Below are 10,000 nucleotides of genomic sequence, written 5' to 3'. Positions count from 1 at the left end.
CGCGCCTTGTTGTCTTTCCGTCTGCTGTTAGTATTTTCGGACTGGGGTACGCCAGAAAAAACAAACACTGAAATGGCATGAGGTCACATCATGTTTACTGGTTGAAAAACCATGACCATGGTACACGGGTTCATCAGACGGACCTCTTTAATTACCACAAGTCATTTCCGTTGGGTTTTTTTTTTTTTTTTTTTTTTTGGTCTTCATTTATTTAAAATGTTATTTTCATTACTAAGCGCGAGCTCTTTTCTTTGTAAAAAAAAACTCCATTTTTTAATTATTTTTTTAAAATTTTCATCTATTTCAGTCACAATCTCCCCAATGACGAAAATGTCATCACTTTGTCATCATCACTTTGTGAGAAACCCAATTACAAAATCAACGGCTATGTTCCAAGCATCAGACTTAACAAAAACAAAACAAACAGAATTAGATCTCTTTCATTGTGTTTATGTTAAATTCTTGGATAAAAAGAAAATACCACCACATTATGGTACTTTTTCATTGACCAAGTTCCCTAAATCTTACAGGTCTCTTTTATTGTGTTTATGTTAACTTCTTGGATAAGAAGAAAATACCACCACATTATGGTACTTTTTCATTGACCAAGTTCCCTAAATCTTACAGGTCTCTTTTATTGTGTTTATGTTAACTTCTTGGATAAGAAGAAAATACCACCACATTATGGTACTTTTTCATTGACCAAGTTCCCTAAATCTTACAGGTCTCTTTCATTGTGTTTATGTTAACTTCTTGGATAAGAAGAAAATACCACCACATTATGGTACTTTTTCATTGACCAAGTTCCCTAAATCTTACAGGTCTCTTTTATTGTGTTTATGTTAACTTCTTGGATAAGAAGAAAATACCACCACATTATGGTACTTTTTCATTGACCAAGTTCCCTAAATCTTACAGGTCTCTTTTATTGTGTTTATGTTAACTTCTTGGATAAGAAGAAAATACCACCACATTATGGTACTTTTTCATTGACCAAGTTCCCTAAATCTTACAGGTCTCTTTTATTGTGTTTATGTTAACTTCTTGGATAAGAAGAAAATACCACCACATTATGGTACTTTTTCATTGACCAAGTTCCCTAAATCTTACAGGTCTCTTTTATTGTGTTTATGTTAACTTCTTGGATAAGAAGAAAATACCACCACATTATGGTACTTTTTCATTGACCAAGTTCCCTAAATCTTACAGGTCTCTTTTATTGTGTTTATGTTAACTTCTTGGATAAGAAGAAAATACCACCACATTATGGTACTTTTTCATTGACCAAGTTCCCTAAATCTTACAGGTCTCTTTTATTGTGTTTATGTTAACTTCTTGGATAAGAAGAAAATACCACCACATTATGGTACTTTTTCATTGGCCAAGTTCCCTAAATCTTACAGGTCTCTTTTATTGTGTTTATGTTAACTTCTTGGATAAGAAGAAAATACCACCACATTATGGTACTTTTTCATTGGCCAAGTTCCCTAAATCTTACAGGTTCTTTTATTGTGTTTATGTTAACTTCTTGGATAAAAAGAAAATACCACCACATTATGGTACTTTTTCATTGACCAAGTTCCCTAAATCTTACAGGTCTCTTTTATTGTGTTTATGTTAACTTCTTGGATAAGAAGAAAATACCACCACATTATGGTACTTTTTCATTGACCAAGTTCCCTAAATCTTACAGGTCTCTTTTATTGTGTTTATGTTAACTTCTTGGATAAGAAGAAAATACCACCACATTATGGTACTTTTTCATTGACCAAGTTCCCTAAATCTTACAGGTCTCTTTTATTGTGTTTATGTTAACTTCTTGGATAAGAAGAAAATACCACCACATTATGGTACTTTTTCATTGACCAAGTTCCCTAAATCTTACAGGTCTCTTTTATTGTGTTTATGTTAACTTCTTGGATAAGAAGAAAATACCACCACATTATGGTACTTTTTCATTGACCGTTCCCTAAATCTTACAGGTCTCTTTTATTGTGTTTATGTTAACTTCTTGGATAAGAAGAAAATACCACCACATTATGGTACTTTTTCATTGACCAAGTTCCCTAAATCTTACAGGTCTCTTTTATTGTGTTTATGTTAACTTCTTGGATAAGAAGAAAATACCACCACATTATGGTACTTTTTCATTGACCAAGTTCCCTAAATCTTACAGGTCTCTTTTATTGTGTTTATGTTAACTTCTTGGATAAGAAGAAAATACCACCACATTATGGTACTTTTTCATTGACCAAGTTCCCTAAATCTTACAGGTCTCTTTTATTGTGTTTATGTTAACTTCTTGGATAAGAAGAAAATACCACCACATTATGGTACTTTTTCATTGACCAAGTTCCCTAAATCTTACAGGTCTCTTTTATTGTGTTTATGTTAACTTCTTGGATAAGAAGAAAATACCACCACATTATGGTACTTTTTCATTGACCAAGTTCCCTAAATCTTACAGGTCTCTTTTATTGTGTTTATGTTAACTTCTTGGATAAGAAGAAAATACCACCACATTATGGTACTTTTTCATTGACCAAGTTCCCTAAATCTTACAGGTCTCTTTTATTGTGTTTATGTTAACTTCTTGGATAAGAAGAAAATACCACCACATTATGGTACTTTTTCATTGACCAAGAAAAATTCGGTTACCTAAATCTTACAGAAACAATAGAAAGGAAGTAAAAACGTACCTTGAATGAAAATTGGCTTGATCAACTGGTGACCGATGCAATACAGTGAAATTAATCTGGAAGAAAGGAAGTAAAAACGTACCTTGAATGAAAATTGGCTTGATCAACTGGTGACCGATGCAATACAGTGAAATTAATCTGGAAGAAAGGAAGTAAAAACGTACCTTGAATGAAAATTGGCTTGATCAACTGGTGACCGATGCAATACAGTGAAATTAATCTGGAAGAAAGGAAATCGAAAACAAAACAAAAAATATTTAAAATATATTTTTTTTTTTTAAACAATATTTCAATGCAATATAATTTAGAGAGGTGTGGACAAAAGCAATTATTAAATTGAAGCCTATGAGGAGAGAGAAAAAGAAGAAACAAACGACATGAGAAATGAATTTGAGCGAGTATTCATACTGATACCTTGACCACTCCAATAATCCATTAAAACCCAGACAGACGATTGACACTATGGCCCCATAATATTACTGTTGAATCATCAATCTAATTGGAAAAGTGACAACTCTTGACTAACTACAATCGGAGAGGAAATGGGGAGGGGGGGGGGGGGTGGTCAAGAATTGGCCGACAAGTTGTCAGGGATAATAATCGTTGTATGCAATAAGTCTGCTAGACAAAATGTATCAAATATTTATAACTGCTTACCCACAGCGAACATGCCGAAGACCCTATTTATCCCTTGTTAACCAAGTGAACCAAAATTGCAATAATACTGCTGCATAACGATAGAGTATAGAGCAAAATTATTGTTTCCAATCTGGTCTAGAAACCAGTTCTTTCAGTTTCAGTATCGATCAAATAAGAAGATCCCTGACTTGTCAAAGAGTGTCAAACCCGATACCTCTTGAAGTGTCAAAATTGAGATTTTATGAAAAGTTGAGGAACTTATTTGATCGAGATTTGAAGAAAAAGTTTTCAGGCCAAAATGAAAAAAAGATGTTTTGTCAGGAGTACGACCGTTACACAGAAAAAACAACCATAATACTTATAGCTCAGCTCTGCCGTACGACAAAACGACTTTTTCATATTGATCGGAAAACTTTCACTTCATAAATCGGTGGAATCGATGACCTCCAACTTGTAAAAAAAAAATAGTTTCAAACCTGAGACGTATTACTCTAAAATAGCTTTTATGTAGCGCAATATCCACTCTACGTGCTCAAAGCGCTTTACAAAGGGTCCTTGACAAACAGCGACATTTATAACGAGACATGACGCCTCTCAGGCGTTAGTACATTTTTTTCCGATAGAGACAACGCTGTTAACGGGCCAGGTACTCATGTTACATCTGAGTACGGTGAGAGAATGTACGTAAAGAGCCTTTTTCCAAGGAATTAACTATGCGCCGAGCGAGGCTCGAACCCAGGACCTTCTGAGCCGAAAGCTAGTGTCGTACCAAAAGACCACAGCCACACGTTCGTGGTTATTTTAATGCGATAATATGGAGTAGAGGATGTCTAGCAAAAAAGTGAAAAGAAATGTGCTTTATCGGTTTACCACAGAATTGCACTATCGTTTTGTTGAGAAAAGAGGCACTATCAACATATTACTACTGTATTATAAGCTGATCTCCAATAGATAAATGTAAGTGTTCCCTGAGGTCATTGTGTCACGGAAAGACTTATTTTCTTCATCACTATAATATAAAGAATAATCGATGGCCCAACACAACGAGGAAGCAATTGGTGTAATGCCTAATCTCAAAGCTTTTCTCATTCAATGGCCTTCCTCAAAACCATCAAGGTCATACTACAGAGGTAGTCATTATTAGCCTCCTTTTGAGGCCCGGCATGTGAAAGAATAACTCTGTAGAGATTGATTCCCTCAAATCTTAACTCACTCAATCCTAGAGACTTTTGCTACTTTTCAAAATTGGAAAAAAAAATATGTTAAAAATGAGCATGTACATAGACAGTTTTATTCAACTATCATTTAACATACAAAAAAAAAACACAAAAAAAAACACAAAAAACATGAGCTTTGATACTACGCCTATAATTTGTATCATAAAAATGTAATAAATAGGCATGGGGTAAAAGTAACCCGGATAAACTACGGATATAGTCGGTGTTAGGGTTGAATGAGTGAAGGGGTCGTTAAAGATCGTCTATATAAAGTGAAGCTTATCTTTGTTAAGAAAACTAAGATCAGAGGGGGATGTTGGAGGATATTGAGATGGATAGACAGATGGATAGATAGATCGATAGAAAGATAGATAGCCAGACTGAGAGATGGAGAGAAAGAAAGAAAGAAAGAAAGAAAGAAAGAAAGAGAGATATAGAGAGAGAAAGAGAGAGAGACAGACACACACACACACACACACACACACAGAGAGAGAGAGAGAGAGAGAGAGAGAGAGAGAGAGAGAGAAATGCTCTTCTACAAGTATGTAATTAAAATATTCGCGACTTTGCTGCAATGAAGACTAATATTAAGTCCATTAGAGTAGTCGAAAAATAGGTCTGAATCGTAACTATCAATCACCGAAAAATAATTTATTTTTTTGTTTACAATTTCACCTCCAATTTTAAACGTGGGTGATTAGAAAAGGAGAGAGAGAGAGAGAGAGAGAGAGAGAGAGAGAGAGAGAGAGAGAGAGAGAGAGAGAGAGAGAGAGAGAGAGAGAGAAGAAAGGTTGTAGATAAGTTTGATTATATTTCAATACATAGTCATTTTTTATTTTTAATATCTTTTTTAGGCTCTTTTCTTTTTCTTTGCATATCCTTTGTAGCTAAAACAAAATAAGAAGAAGGGAAAAAAAAACAATACAGAGAAAAACATTAGAAAAGATAAGAAAAATTCAAGACCGAAGTCGATACGCCTCACTCAACAGACTGAGATTTACAGGGTTCCTGCAAGTCATTATCGCTTCCATGCCATTAATTATCGAAGTCCTCCACCAAACCCCTACTCCTTCTTTGCCCTAACAACAAATCCCCCATCCTCCTCTTTCCCTCAACTCCAACACCACTTCCTGACATTTAAGGACGGACAAGGGTCATTAACAAGAAATGGACAGGACAGCTAAACAGCCGTTTAGGTTGCTTATAACCCTACGTGTTGTTGGTAATTGGCTGCCCGGGGGTACATATCCCCATGGAGACGGCGGGGACAGAGTCTGGCTAGAGTACAATATACAATAATAGATCATTAACATAGTATGTAATACAGTATAATAATAATGATACATTGGTATAAAGTCGATCCATAACATAACGTGACATCTGTAACAAAGAACCTCCGCGTCCTGTTGCGCCATGTTGAAGATACATTTTACTGACAGAACTGTGACAAATACATTATATGTGCATGACATAATCAGTCGGAAGGTGAAAATTTTGGATTTCCATTTCTTCTGCATTTTCTGAAAGAATATGCAACAGCAGAGCATTTCAATCTTTATTTGAAGTAAATCGGGTGATTTTTCATGGTTATGGTCGGATGTATGGGAAAGGTATCCAGCAACTATTCTCAAATTTCATACTTTTTCAACTTGACTAGCAGTAAAAAATATTTAGAAGTGAAATTAAGCTTTAATATTTCCCGAAGATGTACAAAAATGGTTGATTTAATCATTTATGACAAGAACTCATCTATGCTAAAAACTGACCTTCTAACTAAACCTGGCAATATCTCAGTTCAAACCTTTTCACCATCCGACTGATTATGTCATTCACTGTAACATAATAGATATTATCATTAATTACTCGATTCGTTATGATTTATAAAGGTTTAAAAAAAAACCCGGTGACATCACCAATTAATCAATTATCAGATACACCGCCGCCCATCAATCATTGCCCCAAATAAGGAAACCGATCCATCGTACCAAGAAATGTCCAACAGGATACAATCCCAAACGACGTTTCCGTTTCCGGCCGCCTTCGAGATGTCACCAACAATCAAAATTGTACATCAATCGTACTTTCTATGCTGATAAAATATTCGAATTACCATATTTAACTAGTAAATTCTTTTCAAAAAGATGAAGGAGAAGCCGGTAAACACTGTCTTTTTGTAACGGGAGCCGCTCGTAATTTAAGTTAACTCACTCACTCCTAGAGATTTTTGCTACTTTTCAAAATGGGGGGGGGGGGGGTATTTAAAATTTTCATTTACATAGATGGTTTTATTCAACTACCATTAACATGCAAAAACTAAACAAACATTAGCTTTGATACTACGCTTATATAATTTGTTTCAGAAAAATGTAATAAATAGACCTGGGGTAAAAGTAACCCGGGTAAACTACGGATATAGTCGGTGTTAGGGTTGAGTGAGTTAATCCCTCTGATACCATAAAATAAGACAAACATTTGAGTACAGGATTAGAAACTAAGGTAGTTTACTGGAAGCTCATTCGGAATAATGTAGAACAACTTGGGCTCTGTTTAAAGTATGTTGCTCCCCCCCCCCCTCCTCCCCCCTTGCCCCGGACCCCCAAATAAATATGAGCTGAACAATTGCCTTATGCAGATGTATCAATGTGACTGAACACAATTTAAATTAACATCCGTTTCGCTTCGCACAACAGAAACTGGGATGTACTCCAGCTGCTAAAGGCTGCTTTACTCGAAAGGATTTTATACTTTAAAATGTGTATCCCCAGAGGTATCGATACTTTCGAATCGTTTATCAGTATCGACTCGTTAACTACGTGTTTTGTATTATCTTGAAGCGATTATTACTATTCACGACTTCGTTCCAATTTTTTTATATTTTAGGCGTAACCAAAGCTCTATCATTACCGTTAATTCCTTTTGCTGTTACGACGACGACGAAGTTTCTTAACTCCCTGGTTATCCATAGTAGAACGTATGCAATTATGTTCCATTCACGAACGACACGAGAAAAGATATAATTCTTGAGCCAGCATTATGGCTGAACTAAAATAGGAACAGTTGTAACATGGATCGATTCTACCATTATGCCAGGTGGTCTTAATGAATATATATATATATATATATATATATATATATATATATATATATATATATATATATATATATATATATATATATAGTATATAGTGTACAGTATATATATCAGGGGTGAGAATGACTGGTCACTAAAAAGGAGGAAATTTTTCAGCGCTAGATCAAGAACCATCCATGCAAAAATAACCTATAAATTTAAATTTCATTAAAAGTTATTGTGATGCAATCCAAAATGTGTCTCCCAGCAATTTCGGACATAACTCGGAGGAATTTCAAAAACTGAAAGTGTAATTATAACATGGTGGTTGTCGTAATGGTAGTGGTAGGGATAATGATGTGGTGGTGGTTGTCGTAGTTGTGGTAAGGATGATGATGTGATGATGGTTGTAGTAGTAGTGGTAGTCGCCACATACATCTCCGGTATTCACAGATTCACTAATGCCCACATCCCTTGTTTCAAGTTGACCAGAGACGCCAACTTAAAATTTGGCTCACGTAAATTTCAGAAACAATCCCGAACAACTTCAATGCTTAAACAGGAATTTCTGCAAACAAACTATAATCTACTGAGATATATAATCATCCTAATACCCCTTGTTTCAAATCAAGTAAAGTTTCAAAACCAATTTATGACGAATAAAATATTAAAATGAATGGTAGGTGTGGTGGTAATAATGATATGATAGCGGCTGTTGTAGTGGTGGCAGTAATGATAATGTATGTGGTTGTGGTGGTTGCAGAGGTGGTGGTGGTGATATTATTGTGTTTTAGGAGGTTGTAGTAGTGGTGGTAAGGATGTGGTAGTGATTGTTGTTTTAATGGTGATAGTGTTGCGATGATGTAGTGGTGGTGGCAATGATGGTGATGATGATGATGATGATGTGGTGGAGGTGGTTGTAGTAATGGTGGTGCTTCATGAAATGATGGTGTGGCGATGGTGGTGGTTGTAGTAGTAGTGGCAGTGATGATGATGATAGTGGTGGTGATAAGGTGTGTACTTGAAGGTGAAAAGAGAGAATGATGGCTGATGTGAAAAGGATATGATCCACTTTATAGATTTAGGTTTGTCTGACAGAAGGAAAGATAGTGTGTGTTTGTTTGTTTGTTTTTAATGGTTTACGGCGCTTGCAACACATTTAGGTCATATCAGCGCCAGTAAAAAGGATGAAAATGGGATAGTAAAAAGTTCTAGAATTACAAATAAAGCACCCAAGAAAAAGTAAGACATAGGGGAAGGAAACAAAAAGGGACCAGATGTAGATTCCAAGAGCATACCACCAATCTAATTAGTTTGAGATCACCTATAAGTCTCATCCGGGAACAAAGAGGAATACACTCAAATGCTTACATTATACAGTAAAATTACTTTAAACCGAAAGAAGCTAAACCGAAAAATACCTTAAACCGCAAAGAATTTAATAAATTGTGCTAGTTTCTTCATTATCTTTGTACTAATTCTTACGATGAACCGAAATACTTCTAAGCAGGACTTTCTTTAAACCGAAACAACTTGAGAGCACCTTCCCTTTTTCTCTCTATATTTTTATTCAAAAATTCGGGAAGGAGGCCACACGTAATAATGCCCGGCGATATTAAACAGAGCGTAAGTATAAGACGAGGGTGATGGGTGGGGTGGGGGAGGCAAACACTTCAATCACTGCACTTGGGCTTGGCCAACACCACAATCACACAGACTGGAAAAGGAAGACAGCGGGTGACTGGCAGGCGAAAAATGAGGAAAGAGGGGGAGTTGGGGTGTAGAATCACGCAAGCAAGATGTTCTCGCTCATGTGTTGATGCTTTGGAACTGACTGGATTTGCAACACGACGATAAGGAGGGGGGGGGGGGGGGGTGGGGGGTGGTATACAACTTACCATTGACATGCCATTTCATTTCCTCTTTGTTTAAATGTGAGTGTGAGGGGGGGGGGGGGGGGAGGCTCTATGTAATTAGGCCTTTGAACCTAATGGCTTTTCAACAAAAGACAGCTTAGCATTGACACGCCTTTTCATTTCCATTTCACTTCACCTCTGAGTAGCTGGGCATCATTCATTATCAATTATTGCACAAGAATTTTTCGATCTTATTTTAGCTTTGCATTTTACTAAAAGATGTCTAAAAGAAAGCACTGTGCTTACACGTTTGAATTTAAAATCAAAATACTATGTGAAGTCGATGAAAAAAAAGTTGATCAAGACAGAGATATGCAAAATACACGGCATCCCGAACTCAACTCTTTCAACAATTTTGAATTGAAAACGAAAACCCCCAAAAATATTTTTAAAACACACAAAAAAATCAAAAAAATAAATTAAAAAAAAAATTAATGGTTACGAAGACAGCATTTATTC

General features: G+C 35.8%; 1 protein-coding gene across 6 annotated transcripts in view; it reads right to left on the bottom strand.

The window, feature by feature from the left end:
• The window catches only part of LOC144968978 (protein yippee-like 1), a 110,526-nt gene that overhangs the window by 72,263 nt on the left and 28,263 nt on the right, over window positions 1-10,000 (bottom strand). For 3 of the 6 annotated variants that reach the window (XM_078907886.1, XM_078907889.1, XM_078907890.1), the window contains one exon: window positions 2,700-2,755. The gene's annotated coding sequence lies outside the window, so the exon portion shown is untranslated. Of the gene's footprint in view, window positions 1-2,699; window positions 2,838-2,863; window positions 2,920-10,000 lie in introns of all 6 variants that reach the window. The other 3 variants (XM_078907885.1, XM_078907887.1, XM_078907888.1) reach the window with 2 other exon arrangements.

Source organism: Berghia stephanieae, chromosome 3 (assembly GCF_034508935.2).
Source record: "Berghia stephanieae isolate SIO BIC M18660-M18661 chromosome 3, UCSD_Bste_1.3, whole genome shotgun sequence".
NCBI classification, from domain to species: domain Eukaryota; kingdom Metazoa; phylum Mollusca; class Gastropoda; order Nudibranchia; family Aeolidiidae; genus Berghia; species Berghia stephanieae.
This window is presented reverse-complemented; position numbering and strand designations above follow the sequence as displayed.